The following is a 13,657-nucleotide window of genomic DNA, read 5'->3' as shown; positions in this document are numbered from 1 at the left end:
ATTGCAGATTCTGAAAATTTGTAGTTTGTGGAAAAGTATATGTTCCTTGAATAAGAAATTTATATTTTTATGGGCTACGGTTATCTTAACAACATCAATGCAACCGTGTCAGTCTAGCATCTTCTGTCTAAATTATACCTCAAAAATTTTAATTTGATCTGAAAGATCAATTTAAGATGTTTTATGGCATTCTGCTATGTACAATCTAGGGAGTTAGTACTATGCTGATATTTAAAGAAAAAGAAAAAGTGATGATGTTTATTTTGTGTTATGTTTTCATCATTTTATATCCATCTCAGTAATATAATATTTGTTTATGTATATTTATTTATATAAATATACATAAATTAAGATTGCATATTTATTTATATAAATAAAAATAAATTAAGATTGAATAGAAAAATAAAATTTTATTGTAACAGCTGTTTTACCTTTTATATAATAAAAGTAAGCGATGCATATCAAACAAATTGATCAAGTAAAATGATTAATAATATAAAAAAAAACATTCAACAAATACAACGTGTTATAAAAAAAAGTCTTTTTCATAAAAAAAAGAATTAGACGAGAAAACATATAGCTCTGCTGTATGTTTTGGCTTTCAAATTTTGACAATATTTTTTGTTTTAATTTTCTCAGAAATAGCATTTTCTTCCAGTCCCCTAAATTTAAACAACATCTTTTATATACTTTTATTTGACCAATTAACTTGATATTTTCACAGCATTATCTTTAATAAGGGAACTAGGTTATGTACTAAAAACAAGTACATAGAGCAAAAAAATCTTGTGTAAATGTGTTTTTATTTTTTTTTATTAATAAGATTTTTTAATGGTCGAATAGAAATGCCTGCCATTATAGATTGGCAATGATTTAAAGTAAGATTTTATTTCAGAACCTCCTTCACTACTTTATCTGCATGCAGTAAAAATTTGGTTCAAATACTAAAGACACTTAGAATTTAATGTTTGAAATTTTTGAATTTTTTTAGAAATTTTGCTAACGCAGCCATTTTTTTTTTTTGGCAGTTTTTAAAAATTTTTAATAAACAGTATAATTTTATTTAATCTACCAACGCTGAACCTAGTTTGGAGAAATTGTTTTAATTTTTAAAGGATTTAGTAGTTAAGGAGTTGAGCAACCTTAAATTTCAATTGTTCTCATCTTCCACTTAACTTTGATTATTACAAGTATATACTTGTATATACTATTTAAAAGTAGAATTTGTGCTCTTCTAATACGATTGATCTTTTTTAATTAATCATTTTTTAACTAAGTAACATACAAAGTAAAACTATTGCTAAAATACATAAAAACGCTATGGGGCAATAATTTTAAATCGAACGAAATAAATATTCTGTGTGTTTATAATCCATCGATGTTTGTTTTATAAAAAAACCATATCTCTTTTTGTGCCACAATTAAATATTAGATGAATGGCTACAAACTTCTAGAAGCCAATCATTTCGATAAATTAACACAAAAAAAAATCGTTTCAGCTCATATACACAACCGTTCGTAATTATTCGAATGACATTAACTTTTTAAAAAAATGCTTTTTTTTTATTTTTGCACTATTAGTTTAAAAAACATAAAAGTATTTTAATTAAAATGCTTATATAAAAGTCATAGGAATAATAAAAATGCTAAAATGGACAAAACAACATTAAAAAAAACCATCAATCAGTGTAAGCGTGGACCGAAGTGTCGAAGCTTTGAACCTTTGGTTTCAAGAAAAGTTTGTTTTTCTAAAAAAAAATCGTTGTTTGTATGTTAAAATAGTGTTTTTTATTGACTGTAAAACATGGTGGATGTAGTGTTAAGATGTGGGGCTATTTGGGTTGGAATGTCACAGGTAACATTATAAAAACAATGGGAATAATAACAAAAGTAGTTTACTTGGACACTTATTAAGTCATGCAATTCTTTTGGAAAGTTGGGTTAATAAAAAACCATTTAATTTTTAAGAAGAAAATAACTTAAAACTTAAATCAAAAACATATTCGGTAGAACGTTGCATAAATTATTTGACTGAGTTCGAGAATGATCAATTATTGAATAAAATGATTTAGCCTCCCCAATTACAAGATCAAAAAAGTGTCAAAAACTAATGTTTAATGATGCATAAGATGTGGAAAAAACTTATTAGTTAGTGGCATAAAATTGATTTCGACAAATTGAATAAGTTGTTAAGTAAAATGCATGAATATGTATGGCGGTTATTGTCGCTAAGGGTGATTAATAGGCAAGTAAATTATAAAATAATTCAATGGAACTTTATATCAACTTTTTTGTAAACCTCATAAATTAATTTTTATTTAGGTGCCCCAAGAAGTCCTTACGGTCTTATCACAGAGCACCGCGGATGAGCATTTAATTGGAAGTTCACGCCTCCTTCCTAACCGATGTCGCAAAACTTGCCTAGAGGTGGGTTTGAACCACAGATCCTTTGTTTCTGAGACATAAATAGGAGGATAATGTGTAGTTCAGATAGATTTTGCTTTCAGTGTTTCTTTCAATTGTATATAAAGTTTCTGACAAAATAAGGACATTTAAGTTGAAAAATTTGCTCCCAAGTTCCTTGTATAGCAGGCTATTAGCAGATGTGGTCTTAAAAGCTCTCTTTTCATAACAAATTAATCTTTCACACCAGAATTATATGGGACTGAATGCTTAAAAAAACAACTTCTTCCTCTAATTAAAAAGCACAATTAACCAATTTTATTTTGGCCAGATCTGGTATCGATTCGCTATTCCAAAAAAGTAATGCAGTGATATAAGAAAAATAGAGTCAATTTTGTTCCAAAAGATGCTAATCCACCAAACTGTCCTGATCAGTGAGTTATCGAATCTTACTGGGCGATTGTTTAGAGAATATTGAGGAAAAGAGGGAAATGTGTATATAGTGTTAAAAATTTCCGAGATTTATGGATTATTGCTTCAAAAAAAGTGACACAAAGTAAAATTGTGGAGATGATAGCGGTTACTTTACAAAAAATTAAATTACTTGCACTTCGTAAAGTTAAGGCATAATTTATTTTTGTTGAAATAAAAACTAATTATGTAAACATTATTATAAAAAAAAAGTCATGACAATTGGTATAGTGGTTTTTGAGAAAACTAAATTTAAAATTGTCCAATTTTCAACCGATCATGGTGATATGTGAATTTGTTTTTCCTTACACCATTAAAACAAATTATAGTTTATATGGCTATTAGGTTATCATAAAAAAATAAACACAACTCACTAAACTTGTTTTTTACTCAATTATTTATCTATTTTCTTCAAATAACTCTAGAACGACTATATTTTGTTTTTCATCCATTAAGGCAACAACTTCACAACATCTTGTATCAGACTGATTTAATTTTTAAATATGATTAAAGGTCAAAATCATCGGCAGAACTGTAGGTAACAGTAATATTTTCTTTCCTTCATGAAGAATCCACAGAGTATAGCAAAAATATTTTTGTGTCTTGGATTGAGTTCAAAGCTAGTTTCAAAGGAGTTCTTTTATCTTTTAAATGCTTCTTCAAAGAAGTCTCTATTTCTTTTTTTTTTTTGATGCACAATAAACTGATAAACTATTTTTCTCATATCAATTAGAGTTACTTTTAAAGTCTCAATTTAATATTTCTTATAAATTTTTATTAACCATATCAGTTTTAGTGTTTTCCATTTTTCCATTACAAGTAAAAATTTAAAATAAATAGAAATTTTGAATTACTTTTTTGGCAAACCAAAAAAACCGAAAAACAAAAAAAACCAATTAAACCAATTACTTGAGACGCTACTTCTTAATTTAGACATTTTGTTGTCAAAAGCGCGTAATAAGTGCTTATTTAACGTTTTCGCACGGTCAATAAATATGTATATATATATTTCGGCCAAACAATAAATCCAAAAGAAAGTTTGATTAATCTGCTAATTAGTTACTGGATAGTTAACCAAATCAATTAGCTTTGTTCATAAAATACGAAGGGAACAAGGAGCTTAGGATACAGAAGGATACTTTAAAATTAAAAATTTATAAAATATTAGTGATGACTGGTAAAATACTGAAAATGAACTCCGATTTTTTTAATAATGAAAAACTTTAGTTTATTTTAAAAATGCGTTCATGTCAAATGCCCTGGAAATGGTAAAAGGGAAGGTAAATTAACTTTCCATTTTAAATACCATCTGGAAAGGATCTATTTACTAAGAAAAAGTTTTATAAAATTTGTAAATTTTTTTTATAATATTTGTAAGTTCAATAGATACGGCTATTTTATAAATCGTTTTCTCTACTTTGCTTTCGTGGTTTGAAACAATAATAAAAGCTTCTCTGAATAGTGCGCCTAAGCTCTGATGAACTTTTTCCTAATAAGTAATTCCACTTCAAAACAACCAATTTTTTTTTTAATGCAACCCCATGTTCTTGGGTTTTCTTTATATTTTTACCATAGTTAGTACATTATAAAATAAGATAAATCCTAAAATTTCAAGGTCTAACTCTTAACGGTTCGTGAGTAATAGTTGTTTTAATTTTGGCTACTATTATTGTTTTGGTCATTTTCCGCCATTCTTAAATTTACATTTCTACTAATAAAACCAAGTCTTTAAACATGTGAATTCTAAAAATAAGTGACTTAGTTAATCTCAAGGTGAGGAATTTGAATATATAAATAAAAAACTCATTTTATAATTAAAAAATACCTAAATATCAATTATAAGTGTTAAAACAATGGAAACTTGCCCCAGTAAAATTTTTAAGTGTGCGGTAAATTTTTTAAGCTTAAAATTTTAAATTAGATCATTGTATGTTTGAAGAACATTGCGTGAAAAAATCATTTCTGCCAAATACATAGTTTAAAAATTAAATGAAAAATGCTACAAAAAAAGCTAATATAGTATATTTCGCTTATCGTAATATTCAAAATAAATAAAAATGATGCATATTTGATTTGATATACAATTTTTTATAATATATCCATTAAAAAATCATTGATTTACAAATATATACTTATTAATTTTGTTAAAATCTTTTTTTGGAAGTTCGTATTTGTCTGATATTATTGTTGGTGCACTTATTAATGTTATTACATTGGTGATTGGCATCCAACGATAATCATCACTTTTCAGCCAGTAAAACGTTCAGATGGACCGTGTGGATGCATAAACTTCATTTTTATATCATTATATTCTTCATCTTTTTCTTCGACGACTGCAATCCACCAAAACGAGTCATAAGTACATGCGTAATATTCGTACTTCTGCATTAGCTCAAAATTTATTAAACTTAAATTTTGGTAACTTGATTTTTTAGTTATATAAATAGATTTTTGATTTATATCGTTACTAGTTTTCTTAAATAACATAGATGTTTTCGAAACTGGTATGCAATGGTGAAATGCTTGAGTTCCTGGTATTGTTTTTCCCTTCTCAAATCGTTTATTTTGCGTAGCTCTAACATTAACCATAGTTTCTTTATCAATTTTAAAGAACTTTATTGTGAGCATTTTTTGAGTGCAAAATTCAAACATTGCATTGATTGTTAGTATTTGATTTTTCTTTGGACGTTGCAAACTTGCTCTTGCTATTGTTCGTTTTACTGTACCGCCTATTGCATTGCAAGAAGATTTGCCGTGACTGGTTGCAAAAAATATCCATTCAGCTTCCAATAAAAATCTTCTGAGTGATGGCATAGATTTAGAAAACTTTTATAATTTTTATACTGTCCTCCACATCCATCAGAAAAGTAATACAATTTGAAAATTAAAGGATGGGTTGCTTTGATAAAATTACATAAAATAGTCTGAATTTGATGGACAAAACAGGTATCGTATATCGTATCGTCAGACATAAAACAAAGTGATTCGTGTAAAATAATGCCATTTACTTTATAGTATAAAACAACTGGGTGAAGGGTGCATCCAGATTTACAACAATGATAACTTTGGATCTCATCTTGCACAACAAGTTCATAATTTTCTGAAAAGTCACAAATCACGATACGCTCTTTTTCATTCAATTTGAGTTTTAAATCTTTAAGAAACTTTGTTTGGCATTTAGAAATATACGAGTGAGCTGTTAGTTCATCAATACACTTCAATACTAACTCTATCTATATTGTTTCAACAGTTTCAGTTTGTGAGACGAGTTGGGTCCTGTCAGTACCTTGCCATTGATTAAAACTTAACTCGTCATCAAAATCAAGTTCTTCAAGCTCTTTAAGAAGAAGTAGTGTTCCTGGGCACCTCAAACATTTATAAACCATACACTCAATTTTTGAAATTTATCATAATTTACTATTAAATTTTCTATTATAATCATTAAATAATTATAATATTAACTAAAACTATGATAATAATAATTAAAAGTAAAAGTAATATCAAATTTAGTTTCCGTATAAACTGGTATCTTTTTTTAGATTTCCTAACTTATAACGTACATTAAACACACTTATAACTAAAAACAAACCTTTTTCATTAAATGTTTATAAGTTATATCCCATTTCATTGCATATAAAAGAAGAACTGCATTTTGATGATAAACACATGCACACACGAATGTGATCACCTGAGGCTCCAACACTTACACACCACTTAGGACGCAGACTGCAAAATTTAGAAATTCCAAGATTAATCCCTGGATTTATAACTTTATATTGGCTGTACAATTCTTTCAGATTACACAATAGCAATCGTTTTTGTACTTGAATTCTGTTGTTTTTTCCCTTTTCAACACTTACATAATCTTTTTTACCAGACATTGTTCGTGAGTATTCATCATCTTCATAAAAACTTTGAATAATGGAGACAACATTAAATGGAACACTTTTTCCAATTTTTTCCAATGGGAGAGAAAGTATGCCACTCTCCTGTTTCGTACGATGTGCTGTTCGAACAGCATTCACACTAATTTCAAAGTAGTTAGAAGCATAGTCTCTTGACCAAGATTCAGGAGTTAAAGTGAGAATTTTTAATTTATTTTTATAGTCAGAAGCATTTATCTTTTCTTTCATCAATAGTGTCAGTTTATCCAAATCAGATGCTTTATTTTGATCTGTTTTTGAATAAGACGTAGTAGAATTATCTATAAAATGCGAATTACTTATTCCATAATGGGCTGCTAAATCTTAACCAATCATTTTTATTGATTTTTTATATTTTTTCATTGCAGATGCAACACGTTGAGGTAAAGCAACAGAATGTAAATTAATAGGAGATTCTCCTAAAATTTCCAGGGATAAATTAATGTGAGTAAATGGTTCATCTTCTTCTGTCGATATTTCATCTACTTCATTTTCACTCGGGTGTTCTACTGATAAAACTGCCTTTTACTTACAGCTATTACATAACTTCCACCCAGGTAAAACTCTTAATCCTAATGACTCAAAGTGTCTAGCCAACATTAAAGATATTGTATATTTACCTAAAAAAAAAGGATGTTTAAGATACGTGTTGTATACTTTTACAGATAGTATTCATATATTTGAAATCAAATTACCTTTTATTTATTTTTTTATGCACTTTATAAACATCACAACAATTGCCATTTTTCTTTTCAAATCTTTTTTGAAAGTAGTGAAAATGGTGATTACAAATGCTGAATAGTTCTTCACAAGCACGCAACTCAGATCTCCATAAAATGTTTTGACGAGTATCAATGTCTAGGTCATGAATTAAAAATATCTCTTTATTTCTAGAATATGAGGTTCTATGGCATTCTGACTTCAAAACTTTACCAATATCACATGAAATCATTTTGATAATGAATTTAAAAATGTTATACTTGCAAATTTGAAAATGCATAATGTATTAATTACATTATTTATGTAGGATTAATTGCAACATTTAAATTAGATGAATATATCTGAATTCAGCAATTAAACTTTGATAATTGGGAAAGACAAGGAAACAAGGAAACAAAAAGGAAATAAAAAAATACATTAAAAAAACTTTCATAACTTAATAAACACTTCGATTTAGATAGGAATTATCATTTTTCCTATAGTACTATGGCAATATATATACATTTATAGTACAAAAGTAAAATATTTACAAAACTATATATTTGGCAGAAATGATTTTTTAGCACAATGTTCTTCAAACATACAGTGATCTAATTTGAAATTTTAAGCTTAAAAAACTTACCGCACACCTAAAAATTTTACTGCGACAGGTGTCCATTGTTTTAATATTTATAATTGATATTTAGGTACTTTTTAATTATAAAATGAGTTTTTTATTTATATATTCAAATTCATCACCTTGAGATTAACTAAGTCACCTATTTTTAGAATTCACATGTTTAATGACTTGGTTTTATATGGAGAAACGTAAATTTAAAAATGACGGGATTTATCTTATTTTATAATGTACTAACTATGGTAAAAATATAAAGAAAATCCAAGGACATAGGGTTGCATGGCCTGGTTGTTTTGACATGGAATTACTCTAATGTGTAAAATTATTCTACAAAAGCAGAAAATCCACAGAAATTAAATGCTTAAATTTAAAAGAAATATTTTAGAAATAATAACATAAGTTTATTCGCTTGTCAGCACTAAATTATTCGAAACTAACTACTTTATGTAAAGTTTTCAAATATGTTTTGTTGCATGTTTGCAATATAAAATATATTAGTGTTTGCACGCCATAATTTTTTCCTGATAATTCCCGTGAAATTATCAGTAATATATTCTGTATTGTTCAAGTTACACGTCACAAAAGTACACAAAGTTGTGCCTTGACGGCTATAAAAAGCAAACATACTTAATCCATTAAAACAATACAAAAATATTTTTGTCACTCTTAATGAAGTTTTGCTCAAAAATAAATGAGAAACAAGACAAGTAAACATCAGCAGTCATGTAAATATTATACGTTTAAAACAACTTAATAAAAAACAAAAAAAAATATTTTACATGTTTTTTTGCATGTGTGTGCTATGCACAAAAGCACGCTTTATATTTTCGTGATTTCGATTCTAGGTCACCCTTTCAATTAGGTTTATCGCATATCCTATTTATAGCAAGATAACTTCTTAATTTCTTGATTAGATAAGCTTGTGTGATAAAACTCCGATTAAAATTCTTAAATTTTATGGCAAATGTGGCAACCGTACTGTTAATTTAAATTTCATGACTTGGTTTCACTTTTACATACAATGAAAATCCGACAAGAAAGTGTTTCTTAGAGAATACAACTTTGAAAAAGAATGTAATTTTGAAATGCAACTGTTGAAACTTTTGGCGCAAAATAAACTATACTTTGCCGTTGCAAAGTAACTAACGTCTAGCGTTTTGGGATCTGTGTTTTAGGACCCTAAGTCTTTAGGAGCCTAACAAGTGAATTCACTTATAACGTAGATTATTCAAAATGATAGCTTAAATAACTTAAAATAACTTAAGTTAACTAAAAAAAAAACTCTTGTTCAAAAATTACTTAACTTAATTTTGTGAAATGAAAACTAGTTTTCTGGCTCTTTCAGTTGGTAAACGATTTCAAACTATGAATGTTAGAACAAGTTGTAAAACTTCTCTCATATGTTGCACTTGAAGCTTGAAGCTTGAATTGAAACAATTTAATCAGATTTAAATTACTTAAATTCTGTCACGATTTAGAACTCTTTATTAAGAAAACATTACTTTATTAAAACATATTAATTTATTTAAAAATTATATAAAGGACAAAATTTTTTGTTTCAAATACTGTTTTGCGTTCGTATATATACAAATACACATGCAATACATATAGATTAAGGTTATGACTTTTTAACTTTTTTAAAATAATTAATTTCCTGTGTCAATCGATGAACTTTTTCTCAAAAGTAATAAAAATGGGTTTTATACTTTTTAATTTTCAAAAAAGGTCACCCGCAACCACAAACATGCAATTTTTACAACGGGATATCAGTAGTATTAACGGGCAGAAGCATTATTACTTTCGAAAGCCTAAAATTTTCTTGAACCATATGGAACTTCCTAGAATTTTCTGGACTTTTCTGGATGTTTTTAGAAACCTCTGAAACTTTGTAGAATTTTCTGGAGTCTTCTACTAGGTTATAAACATTAGCAAGATTTAGACCATATAAGCTACTTAACGGGTGATGCGGAAGTTATCGGACAAAAAAGTTATCGGAAGTTATCGGATAAAAACGGTAGTAACTTATTTATAAATAAAAAAACAAACTACTATTATATTTTTTTTAAATAAAGCATTTATCTTTTTTCTAAACATTCGTTAATATAGATTGATGAATTGATCGCTACAGCCTTGGAAGTGCGAAACAATGGCTCGGACATACCACGGTCAGATATGGCTATCCACATTAATAATTTTTTTGGAAATTTCTCTTTTCCTATAAAACGAACACTTTCTGAGCATGTCAATTTGTTTGTTTGTGTAGTATCCAAAATTTCCAGGCATGTTGTCCCCTGCAAAACAAAAGTATTTTTCGTCATCGATGACAAGAAGCGATTTTGTGTTATAGAGTTGGTTAACTAGTTTCCTGCTTCTTTTCTTTGCCTTCATTTGTTGTTCTATAGTGTATTTTGGAGTCTTTTCACGTTTTCTATATTTAATATTCATTTTTTTTAACTGACGACCAATTGTCGATTGATTAACACCGAATTTAATACCTATTTTTCTCTGACTGACCCCTTTTCGATTGTTGACAAGTTTCGTTAATTCGGCTTTCTTTTCTCTAGTCCAGGATGTCGGACGACCAGGGTGCTTTCCATCAGCAAACGATTGAACATTTTCAAGTCTTTTTAGGTTATCATATATTGTACTTTGAGCAAATCCTTCCTTTTCAAAATGATTTACGATTTTTTTTTTTTTTTATATTAGGTTTATTTTCAAAAAACATTTTTAGTCGCTTTCGAAAAGATTCTCGTTCAGCTGCATTTAACCTCATTTTAAATAATTGTGTTTCAAATAATAAAGTTTATATTTTATAGAACGTTTATGCCTACGCATAAAACCACAAAAACTAATTATTATGCTCAAATAATGAAATTAGGATTTGTCCGATAACTTCCGCATCACCCGTTATTGAGCAACGCTAATAATTATAAATGAATATGTATTTGGCAGATGGCAGTCAAATAATATGGTATTACAACATCACTTATATTTATTGTTATTGCCCGCCAGAAATACATTTAAGTATTACTTCAATCATAATGTCCTGTAAGAAAAGTGCTTCCACTAATAAACGAAGCAAGACTAATTACTGATAAAAATAAGACTGATAGAAACAATTACTGATAAAAACAAGACAATCTGGATGAAGAATCTCATACGACTTTATGAGTCACAGGAAAAGAAGAACTGTTCCATTAGTAGAACAACCACTGAAAGATAACAGCAGAATACCACTCAAAACCCAAATTTTTGATTGCTATCTACTCCTGGGAGAATCCATAAAAAGGAACAAGAATGCATAAACCAAATTAAGAAAGAAGTGTCAAGTTTAGTTTATGAAAATAGAAATTAAATTTTCCACAACTACATTTCATATTGTTCAGGCAAAATTGGATCAAGTGCTGAAGATGTTCGATAAATGTGTAAAACAAAGAAAAAAAAAGGTATAACTGCTATTATCGACGAATATAATTTGTGGAAGAGTATAAAGATGATTGTAGTGGACACTACAAATGTAAATGGAATTAATAGTTTGGATTAGCTGTTTATATAAAACATTTAATGTCCTCTTTAGGAATATGTACAAATAGCAAGCTTATTGAAACCTCGCTCTCTTGGAGAAACCTATCAAGCAACGACGGCCTCGAGCAACTCTTCTACTAGTAGCTGTGATCTACGATAACTTCTTTGTGTTTATTGCATATTTGTATATACTTTTTAGTTGCAATAAATTGAACTCGTTTTACAATACGACTCTTACGTAAAACAGCATCTAGTAAAAGATAAAAAAAGTGAAGGAAGCAATATGTCGCCCGATATCAAATATCCGTTTATACCGGAACGTGTGTTTTCTGGAAGAATTTCAAGAATAGTAAATTTTTTCAAAAAATTAATAATTAAATAGCAGGATGGAGTGATGGTATGAAATTTCTATTTTATTTAACTCAGATATTCCGCTTTTTCGAAGAATCTGGATTAATTCCTGGAGTGAAGTTTTAGAAAATGACCAAATTAAATAATAAAAGAATTTCCGACCAATACTAGCTCTTTTAGCATTTATTCATCTATCAAAGAGAAGAGACTAACTACACGACATTTGTAGATTTATCTTTTACAGATAGACAGACTATTGGTTTACTGACAAATGTACAATGCAGATGATTATTGGAAGCTATGTAGCTAGCAGCTCGCGACCGTGCAGCTTGCACGGTCACGAAAAAGTGTTAAACTCAGTGAAAAAGTTTTGGAATCAGGAACCATCGAAACTGGAAACTCCCAGAACAGATCAGTGCGCAGAACAAATAATCAAGTGTCTTCAAGATCTTTTGGACACCTGTAAAAAAAAAGGAGAACACCCAACTTAGATTTATTTTGTCTAACAAAGCATAAGAACTGTATATTACGCTTTAGTTAAGCTGAATACTACACAACATTTTTTCGATTTATACAATAGAATTGTTACATAAGTTTGTAATTTTATATTTATATAATTTCGAGTGTTATGATGTTACAATAAAGTATCAAAATGCTTAAAAACTACTAAAAATTTTAAAAAAAGTTTGAAATTTTTTGTGGGCGACCTTTTTCAACAAGAAAATCGAATTACTACTTTTTTTATTACTTTTCTACAAATATTTATTGATTTATGACGCATGTGATATATTAAATGCATTAATATTTTTAAAATATTATTTTTGGAAAATTAAGTTATTGAGTTAATAATTATTGAGTTAATTATTACTGCTTAAATATTTTAAATACTGAAAATTAAAATAAATAGGAAATGCAAAAAGAAAAATCTGTAAATTCTTTTAATAAAGTTTTTTTAGTGTTTTTTAATGTTTTTATAAATACCGTGTAATATCGGTTTATATCAGTATTGAACTACTTTGAATACCGAAAACCGGTATTTTCTGAGATTTAGGAAACTCTTCTTCTGCCAAGAGGTTAAAAACTCGCGTTCTAAGAAGCTGTAGCGCTGTCTTCCGCGGTGCTCTGCGACAAGGTTGTTAGGGGTTTTTGGGGTACCTAAAACAAATATTAAAAAAGAGAGAGAGAAATAACTAAATAAAATTGAGATAAAGATATAAAACAACAAGAAAATCATATTGAAAAAATATAAGAAACATCATATAAAAAGTGCATATTAATAATATTTTTAACTCATGGACACTTCTGTTCAAGTATGACTCTTTTTCCGTTCAAGCAATTGCAACCGTAAATGGTGTGCTGTTCTGATATCATATTAATTTTTTTAAATATAGGATTAAAAAATAGGATTAAAAAAATAGGATTAAAAAAGGTCAAAAATAGATCAAAAACAGGATTAAAAGAGAATACTAAACTTTAATTCTATATAAAAAGTTTCAATAGCATTTTAGAATTTAAATTTTTTCAGCTACGTCAGCAATACATACTTTAAATTATTGAGGACCGTATTATTGCATTAAAGCCTTCATTCTGGTCGGTTTACTTGATTCTAGGACTCTAGTCCTTTGGTCTGCGTTCTTCAATCAAGTAA

This window comes from Hydra vulgaris, chromosome 10 (assembly GCF_038396675.1).
Source record: "Hydra vulgaris chromosome 10, alternate assembly HydraT2T_AEP".
In the NCBI taxonomy this organism is placed as follows: domain Eukaryota; kingdom Metazoa; phylum Cnidaria; class Hydrozoa; order Anthoathecata; family Hydridae; genus Hydra; species Hydra vulgaris.
The sequence above is the reverse complement of the archived record's forward strand: the minus strand, read 5'-3'. Positions refer to the sequence as shown.